This window comes from Saccostrea echinata, unplaced genomic scaffold (genome assembly GCF_033153115.1).
Source record: "Saccostrea echinata isolate AGI-Se365-2 ecotype Australia unplaced genomic scaffold, CSIRO_AGI_Sech_v1 ptg000015l, whole genome shotgun sequence".
NCBI lineage: Eukaryota > Metazoa > Mollusca > Bivalvia > Ostreida > Ostreidae > Saccostrea > Saccostrea echinata.
This window is the reverse complement of record NW_026889764.1, coordinates 15,208,515-15,217,324: the sequence shown is the minus strand read 5'-3', so window position 1 is coordinate 15,217,324 and position 8,810 is coordinate 15,208,515. Positions and strand designations below refer to the sequence as shown.

At 32.2% G+C, this 8,810-nt stretch overlaps 1 long non-coding RNA gene across 1 annotated transcript; it reads left to right on the top strand.

Moving 5' to 3' along the window:
- Positions 1-976: 976 nt before the first annotated feature.
- LOC133187912 (uncharacterized) lies at positions 977-7,057 on the top strand. The gene is made up of 4 exons (XR_009721275.1): positions 977-1,132; positions 6,300-6,368; positions 6,581-6,686; positions 6,881-7,057. It is a non-coding gene; the product is annotated as an uncharacterized LOC133187912 (long non-coding RNA).
- Positions 7,058-8,810: the final 1,753 nt, after the last annotated feature.

Below are 8,810 nucleotides of genomic sequence, written 5' to 3'. Positions count from 1 at the left end.
TTGGTTGGCCTTTTTAATTGTTCTGAATTTGAGTGCGGAATGTTCCGTGTACCATATCATACATAGGCCTCACCATGGGTGTGACCCGACAATATGGGATGCTCACTCCTTCTCGGCACCTGATCCCACCTTTGGAATAACCCTGAGTCCGTGTTATATGCCCATTTCACAGAATTGGTATTGTTTATAGTTTTTTTTAGATCGATCAATATCTTCATTTCTTTCAATATGAATATATTAAGTTTAGTTCAACAAACATTTATTATATATTGCAATTTCGTATACTATTTAAGTAGGGCTCCGCGTAAAAATCATGCAGGTAGCACAGAAAAGGCGCTACATCGATAATCTGCAAATTCATTAAAACTGAGTTTAATATATTCATTTGGGTCTAAAATGAATGATAACGAATGGATTTGTTATAATTCTTCTTTTTTCATATAGCTAGGGATAGGGTACTCCAGGGGTAATTTTGTATGGATAGTGTGTAAATAGTGCATATTTCAGAAAATAATTTCTTCTAAACCCAAGAAGGTGTATAAAATCTAAACACATAATTACAGTGAAAATGGAAAGTGTAAATAAAATTTACTCTAATATTTTTGTGCAAACGAAGGATTGAAAAGATACAGGGTATTAAAAATCTGGAATTTGTGAAGATTCTTCGTATGAGTTATCTCCCTTAGGAAATTTATATAGGTGGCGGTAGTTAAAAAAAAATGGCGGCCTCCATGAAAAGCTGTACTCGGCAAAGTTATTTTGATGCATCATGTGATGTTCATTGCAAATATCCGTGTGAATTGAGTAAAAATGATTGGAAGCAATTTACAAGAACAGATTGGACATAGAGCTCGTGTAAATTAAGAGGAAAAAAAAATCCGTGAAACGAGAAAGTGTAGCTTGGGAATATTACTGTCATCGTGTTGATAAGGGTATCAGCAATTTTTCTTATTACTGACATCAGTATGGTCTATGTCGGAAGTTTAGCTTCTAAGGTAATCCACCAGAATCCAAGAGTAAGCCCTCAGAGAGGAGTTGCAGTCCGATTGTGTCAGCTTACTCAACTTGGAGAGGGAAGATAATGTACCGGCGCCACCGGTACATTTGGACAGCTGTTTGAACAGCTTGATAGGTAGGATTTAATTTAAATTCACTTCTTACATATGGTTATTGATATTTTATACAGTAAAGTATGTACTGGGAAAATTGTTGGGGATGGTCAGTTCCTACATATATCAATACCATGTCCATTTTGAAAAAAATGACATCTTACACAGATATATGTTATAATATATGTTATGAATAATGTTACTGTGTCTTGGGACAGGCCCTGACCACAGTTAGAATGCCTTCGAGAATTCCTGCAATGTAGCAGAAAATGGTGGAAACACTCTGAAATGATTTGGAGAAAATTAATTGCATTGAAAAATAACCAGGGTTTTTTTTAGGTCTTAAAATCAAGGGCCTGGGCCTTTCCATTTGGGAAAAATTAGCAACATTTAGTTAAAATTGGGAAAAATATCATAATTCACATTTTTCTAGAAAAAATTCAAATAAGAGCCATTTCTTTACTTGCAAGGCATTTATTGACTTATTTACATTCAATAAATCTTATTGAAAATCAGTTAACTTGTAATTGCTATTCTTTCTATAATATTTAGAATTATTTGACTTTAATGTCATGCTTCAAATCATCTTTTGGGAATTTTCTTTGATGAAATTGGGAAAAACACACACTTTTTACCATTGGGAATGGGGCCTATTACAGGCCCCCTACGACCCCTAAAAAAACCCCTGATAACCGTCAAGTTAATAATGACAAAGTTAACCTTTTTTTGTCACAGGGATACCTTTCACCCCCAAAAATTAATCCATATAACGTAAGAGTTCAACACTTTTTGTCAACGTTTTTTTTTACACGATTCAAATTTACATGCCATGTCGACAGAAATCTCCGAATTGTTCAGAGTAAATGCATTGACCAGAGTTAGTTATGACACGATAGCTCAGTGTTTTTCTTTGAAGTTTGCCGTTCTGTATTAATTAGCAATACAGAACAGGACCACAGAGGGCAGAGCTGATTTCCATTCTGTATTAACCCTATATACTGTCTTGTATTAGCCAACTATTCTGTATCTAAAATACAGCACAGTCTAAAAATAAATCTGATTCAATTTATCAAAAGCAAGTACAAATAGTAAATGCTGAGTTTTTTCTTACTATAAAATTTGGAGAAATATATCCCTAGCAATGTAAAATGTCAAAATTTCTCAATTTTTAAAAAATTATTCCACACAGAATCTACACGTTATTTCGATCCAAACAAAAAGGAAAATTCGCAGTTATGAAAAGCATCCTATGTTTAATAAATTTCTGAAAACCTGTTTGCTTTCCCTGCTTTTTTTGGGTCCTCTTCAAAATAGTTAAGCCAATGGATTCACGGGTGCAGCATACATTATGTGAACTTCGCACAGTCAGATGATCACAGTTAATGTCGCATTTCAATAAGAAAATAAAAATTCGTGACATCAAAGTTCATTGAAGAACTGTCTGTATCGCCTGCATGTGTATCTAGTTAAACTGAGATTTTAAGACACCTGAAATAAATTAGGATCAGTCTCCATCTACAGCAAGGTTAAATTGTCCACCTTATCAATTAAGACAACGTCTCCCCTGTTGTCAAACTAATCTGACTAAATCTTACGTTGTCCGTGGAAATATATATCTACTGCGGAGGCATACTCCCCATCAAGGCCTCATCTACAGAGAGAACAAACAAACACTGGCAGAAGTTTGAATGCTGCACAGCTATAAAGTGGGCGGTGCTTTTTCTTGATTGATCATGTCACAAATCATTTAGAGAACTCGACAGGTTCTGTATTGTAGATACAAATCTGGGGGCGGAGACTAGTGCTGTGCACTCGTCCACCCCCGTCTCATTCTCTAAATAATACTTATTGCCCGGTTTGTTTTGCTACATAACCTTGCTAATACACATTCTTTCATTAAACCGGGTCTGTAGGAGAATATCATCTTAACAATAAAACGTTTTATCATCATATAAGTATGAAACATTGTCTGTGCTCTCATCATTAATCAATACATGTCCCATACAACAATCATTATTTAACGTGGCCAAATTTAAGGGATTCAGTGGGAAGGCCCGGGCCATTAGCTTAAAAAAATTCTTTCTTTGCAGTTGCCGACCTATAATTTTTAGAGTGGATAGGTAGTTTTTTTTTGTTTTTTTTTGTTTTTTTAAAAATAAGTTATTTTTCAGACTTTTATTAGATAACAATTTATAGAGATATTCATACTTCAAGGCTTACTTAACATAAATAAGCTTCACTTGATGAAAACAAAGATAAAAAATAAAACATTTTCAATATCCTGAAAAACTGAAACTAAAAAAAAAATAATAATACAAAATGGCTGAAAAAAAAGGTTTGGGTCAGGTGCATTTTCAGTGCGTGGGTAGGCAACTGCAAACAAATTAATTTTTATTTTAGGCCCCTGGTTTATGGTAATTCAAATTGAAAATGAACATGTAAATTTTACTAATTAAAAGAAGTAAATGCTTTATGTGATAGGTTTTGATTTTTTAGCTCACCTGAGCCAAAGGCTCCAATAAGCTTTTCTAATCACACTTTGTCAATTGTCTCTTGTTGTTCCAGGTGTCATTGTCATCTTTGTTTAAAACTTTTCACATTTTCATCTTCTTCCAGAACTGCATGGCAAATTTCAACCATATTTGCCACAAAACATCCTTGGATGAAGGAGATTCAATGTTGTTCAAATGAAGAGCCTTGCCCTCTTTCAAGGGGAGATAATTAAAGATTAGTTAAAATTTAATGAATCTTTCAAAAATCTTCCTCTCAAGAACCACTGGAACAGAAAAGATGAAACTTATGTGAAAGCTTTATTACATAATGTAGTGGGAAGTTTGTTCGGATCATGACCCCAAGGGATATGGATTGGCCGCAATAAGCAATCAAAGTTTTACATATAGAAATATATATGTAAAAAACTTTATCAGTCTTTTTCGGTCTTTTTTGGTCAAAATTTTACTTTAGAAAAATGTAGATACTAGGTAACAATCTTTAGAAATCTTCTTCTCAAGAACTAGACATACTGGTAATATAGGGCCATAATGGGGGATCAAAGTTTCACACTAGATAGTGATAATTCTTCTTTTTAAGAACAACAAAGCCATGATTAGTCATACAGATACATGTATGTATTGAAGAATCCTCAAGTAGTGTAGATTCAAATCTGTTGAAATCATGAACCCCTGGGATAGGGTAGGACCACAATGGGGATCAAAGTTGTACATACAAATATATATTAGACTCAGGTGAGCATTGTGGCCAATGGGCCTCTTGTTTGCTCTGCCCATGTCAACATGACACTAGTCAGAAATGATAACTAAATAACAAAATCAAGTATGGACAGAAAAAAAAAATCAACCAAGATATAAAAACCACCAAAAAGCTTTATTTTATAAATATATATAATTTTTCAGACAAGGCTGTTTATGCACATTTTTTAAGATTACTGATGGTATCATTTGTAAGAGATATATCACTGAAAATTCTATTAGTCTTGTCAAGCTATTGCTGACTTACATTTGACTGGCCCAACACACATTTTTAATCAGGCTAGTGTATTTGGAAAACAGTGTACTGTGCTTTGGAATCAACAGGTAAATTTAATTTAGGGTTGTTAAATAGGTATATTTAGTTGTCTTTATACCTACTCTCTCTCTCTCTGTATGTCATATTGCATATAAATCTAGATGAGGCCATCATTAAAAATATCTTTGTTTCCCCTAACCCGACCCTAAAATTTCAAGTTGAGTAGGTAGGTAGGTAAATTATTTTTTTTTCTGACAGCAGTTTTGAAAATACATTCTGAAAATTGAATAATATCTGTATAAATAAGAAAGAACAATTTTTTTAAACCGAATATCATACAAATGAAATTTAACATGTATGGTAAATTGATTCACAAATATTATTCATTTGAACTTAATTTTAAATTTATTGAAATTGAATTTTTACAAAAAGACAAGATTCGCAAATACTCAACCAACGGCCATCCGAGTTTATTTTTTTTAAACCTACTATCATCTTCGAGTGCTTACACAGATAAAATGTCAAGGGCCTCGCGTGGCGCAGTAATTTTAGTGTTTCGTTTTGGAGTCACGACATAATTCAGGAGCTTATTATAAGTCACAGGTCCCGACGTGGGGCGTGGAAACTGGTCAGTCAAATGAGACCGTTAAAACGTAGGGCCATGCAGTGTCACAGTATACATGTAGATGTTGGCATGATAAAGATCCCTTACTGATGCTTTACATGTATGATCAATGGCCATAAGTGCCGAGAAAAAGTTTAAATTAGGAGCCCTCCACCAGGCAGGTGTTCAAATGTTGTCGACCCAGCAATTTTTAAAGGTATTTTAAAGCAAAGAAACAACCTATTTTCAAGGGCCCAACTAAAGGAAAGAGAATTACACTGGACGTCTCAGAAAGCCGTACCATAAGCCAACTTTAAAGATTTCAACACTATTTGAAAAGAGAGTACCCGTATAAACAATATTTAATTCAACCAAACCATATCTAAAATGATTAAAGTTTCATGTATCTAATGTTATAGTCACTAAGTTTACCCCATAAATAAAAGGAATGAAGAAACGACATCCGAATTATATTTATCAAGATGAAATAATTATACAAAGATATATTTACAAATCCTATAGTCCTATATAGTAAAAATAGAATCATACATGAAGTGGGGTTTTTTTAGATCAAAACGAATGAAATGCAGTGAAATTTATTGATATGCATATACACAAAGTGGGCCCCTCATCTGCTCTTGAGGCAGGCTTTGTCATGCTTACTACGTACGTTAATTTTAGAAGACAATTTGTAAACACCATCTTCACACTTCTTAGTCATGGTATATTTAATTCACGAAATGTTTCAAGAGAGTGTAGGATTCTAATAAGTTAAAGATGTATATTAAGATTGATACATCGCTGTTGTTTTATAACACTAAATAACCTTCTGTGGCCACATGTTGTGGGCGCCAAATGTGAGTAAAACAAAAGCTGCCATGCTGATAAGAAACGAATTTTGATGAAATTGCATTTTATGAAGTTGATAAACAATAAAAATAAATATTTGAATAATCCTATTAAAAAAACTTTTCAGTCGGCACGATTTAAGTGGGTCGGTCGCGTTAGGGGAAACAAACCTATTTTTTATTTTGGCCTGAAAAATATTCTTTGTTTTTCAGAATGATCAAGAACTTGTTTGACTGAAGAGATAGAATGAAAAGGGAAGACCCAAAAGTGTTTTATAACAGGTACTGTGAGAGTACCAGGTATTTGATTTTGTAGTTTTAATTTAATCAGTAGCAAGATTACAGAATTCATAACTGGTTACAGTTTAAATTGTAATATGGTTAAAACCTGAGACATAAATGATAGAAAATATGGTAAAGATATTTTACATATTTCATAAGTTAGTAATTTGAATTATATACTTTTAAAATGAAACCCTATATCATTTTCACAGAATGCGCAAGATGGTTTGCATCATGGTTATGAAGGAAAAGCTGACAGTATTTTTGAGACAGCAAGAAAAACATCATTGCACACCACCAACTAATAAGACTCCAAAGGTGGGGGACCAGGTGCCATGCACATGCAACCATTTGAGATTTTACATGAAATTACTGCATTACATACATGTAAACTTGAGATTCCATGTAAAGTAATTTATAAATTTGAAAAAAACCCTTTAATAACTTTAAATCAATGTAGAACAATGAGTTTTAATGTGGTAAATGATAATTATATGTAACTATTATTTTAGGAATAACAAAGATTAGAGTTTAAAGAATGGATTCAATGCTGGTACTTGGATAAAGATAATCAGGCATGGACTCTCATCTCCTATGGATCTTCAGCACCTTTAGGTTACAGTTTTATATTTCACTAGAAGAGACTCATAAATAAACAAAGGACAGTCAGTTACTACAGAAGAGAAGCATCGGAGATTAGCGATATTTTGTTCAGCATTATTGCATCTTACAAAGATGTAAACTATTAAAATTTTGTTTACATCTATCAATTAATGATTTTGATACATGTACCAGTAATTAATAATTTTGATGTGGGGTAAACTGGTAAAATTGAATGGAAAACAAGCAGATGACTTGGTAATGATATGTAAAAAACATCATTCATTTAATTAATACATGCAATTGCATGCAGTTAAAATTCGGTCAAAATTCTTGTGGTGTATATTGAAAGGTGTAACCAAGAGGGAAACATAAAATGATTTTCATATTATCATTAAAATAAAAGTCAAGTTGTATATTATACAGTTATTTCTGTTTTTGAGGTCATTATAATGGTTTGGCTTGCCTAGATGTATGCATTCACCGATCCTAAAGAAGGAAGTAAATATTGTCCCTCGATGGTTGTTGGATCAATATATTAACACACACACACACACACACCCACACACCCCCCAAAATAAATAAATAAATAAATAAATGCAGTTTCAATTTTTGTATAATATGTTTTGTACAAAACAAGCGTGACCTTTTGATTTGGCTGTTGGACTTTAAAAAAAATTTTAGGCTGAAAAAAACCCCTCAAAAATGGGATATGATACTGTTTTTGTAAATATGGATTATCTCCCTTTTCAGCTTAAAATTAGAACATTTTACTGGTCATGAAAATATTTTGATAACTGAAAAGTAAAATTGTGTTGTATTTCAAACTGGAAAATTGAGAAATTTTTTTGAAATGTTAATTTATTCTTACATGCATACCCGGTATATATTCATGATATGTGTATAGGGCATATTTATTGTACTGTGACAAAAAAAGGGAAATTGCCATTTTTTATATGAAAATCATCAATCGTTTTGGGAAAATAATAATCATTTGCACAAAAATGTTTTTTATTATTTTATTTGCTATAGGGTATGGTGTCTATGAAATTAGCATGACCTTTTGGTTTGGCTGTTGGGTTTTTTAATTTTTTGATAGCTGAAAATCCTCAAAAAATTGATATTTTGCTGTTTTTGTCAATATGGATTATCTCCCTTTTCAGCTTAAAATTGGAACATCTTACAGGTCATGAAAATATTTAGATTAATTAAGATAAGTAAATAATTGTGTTGTATTTGAGTTTGGAAATATAAAGAAATTGTGTTGAAATGTCAATTTCCTTTTACATGCATACATATATGGCATATATTGGACTGTGACAAAAAAAGGGAAATTGCCATTTTTTGTATGAAACTCGTCAATCATTTTGGGAAAATAATAATCATTTGCACAAAAATGTTTTAATTATTTTATTTGCTATAGGGTATGGTGTCTATGAAACTAGCATGGCCTTTTGATTTGGCTGTAGGGTTTTTTAATTTTTTGATAGCTGAAAATCCTCAAAAAATTGATATTTTGCTGTTTTTGTCAATATGGATTATCTCCCCTTTTCAGCTTAAAATTAGAACATTTTACTGGACATGGAAATATTTTGATTAATTATGAAAAGTTACTATTTGAGCTGTATTTGAATGAGAAATAAACAAAAATGTGATTTATTGTCTGATTTTCTTTTAATTTCTTATGAAATATTGATATTTTTCCTATTTTTAGAGGAAATTTCAGCCATTTTTTACCGAAAACAGTTTAACTGTTGCCATGGCAACCAGACACAGAATTGATAAAAAATCATTTTATTTTTTGTAGTATCTTAGCATACTCTACCAACATGCAAAGTTTGA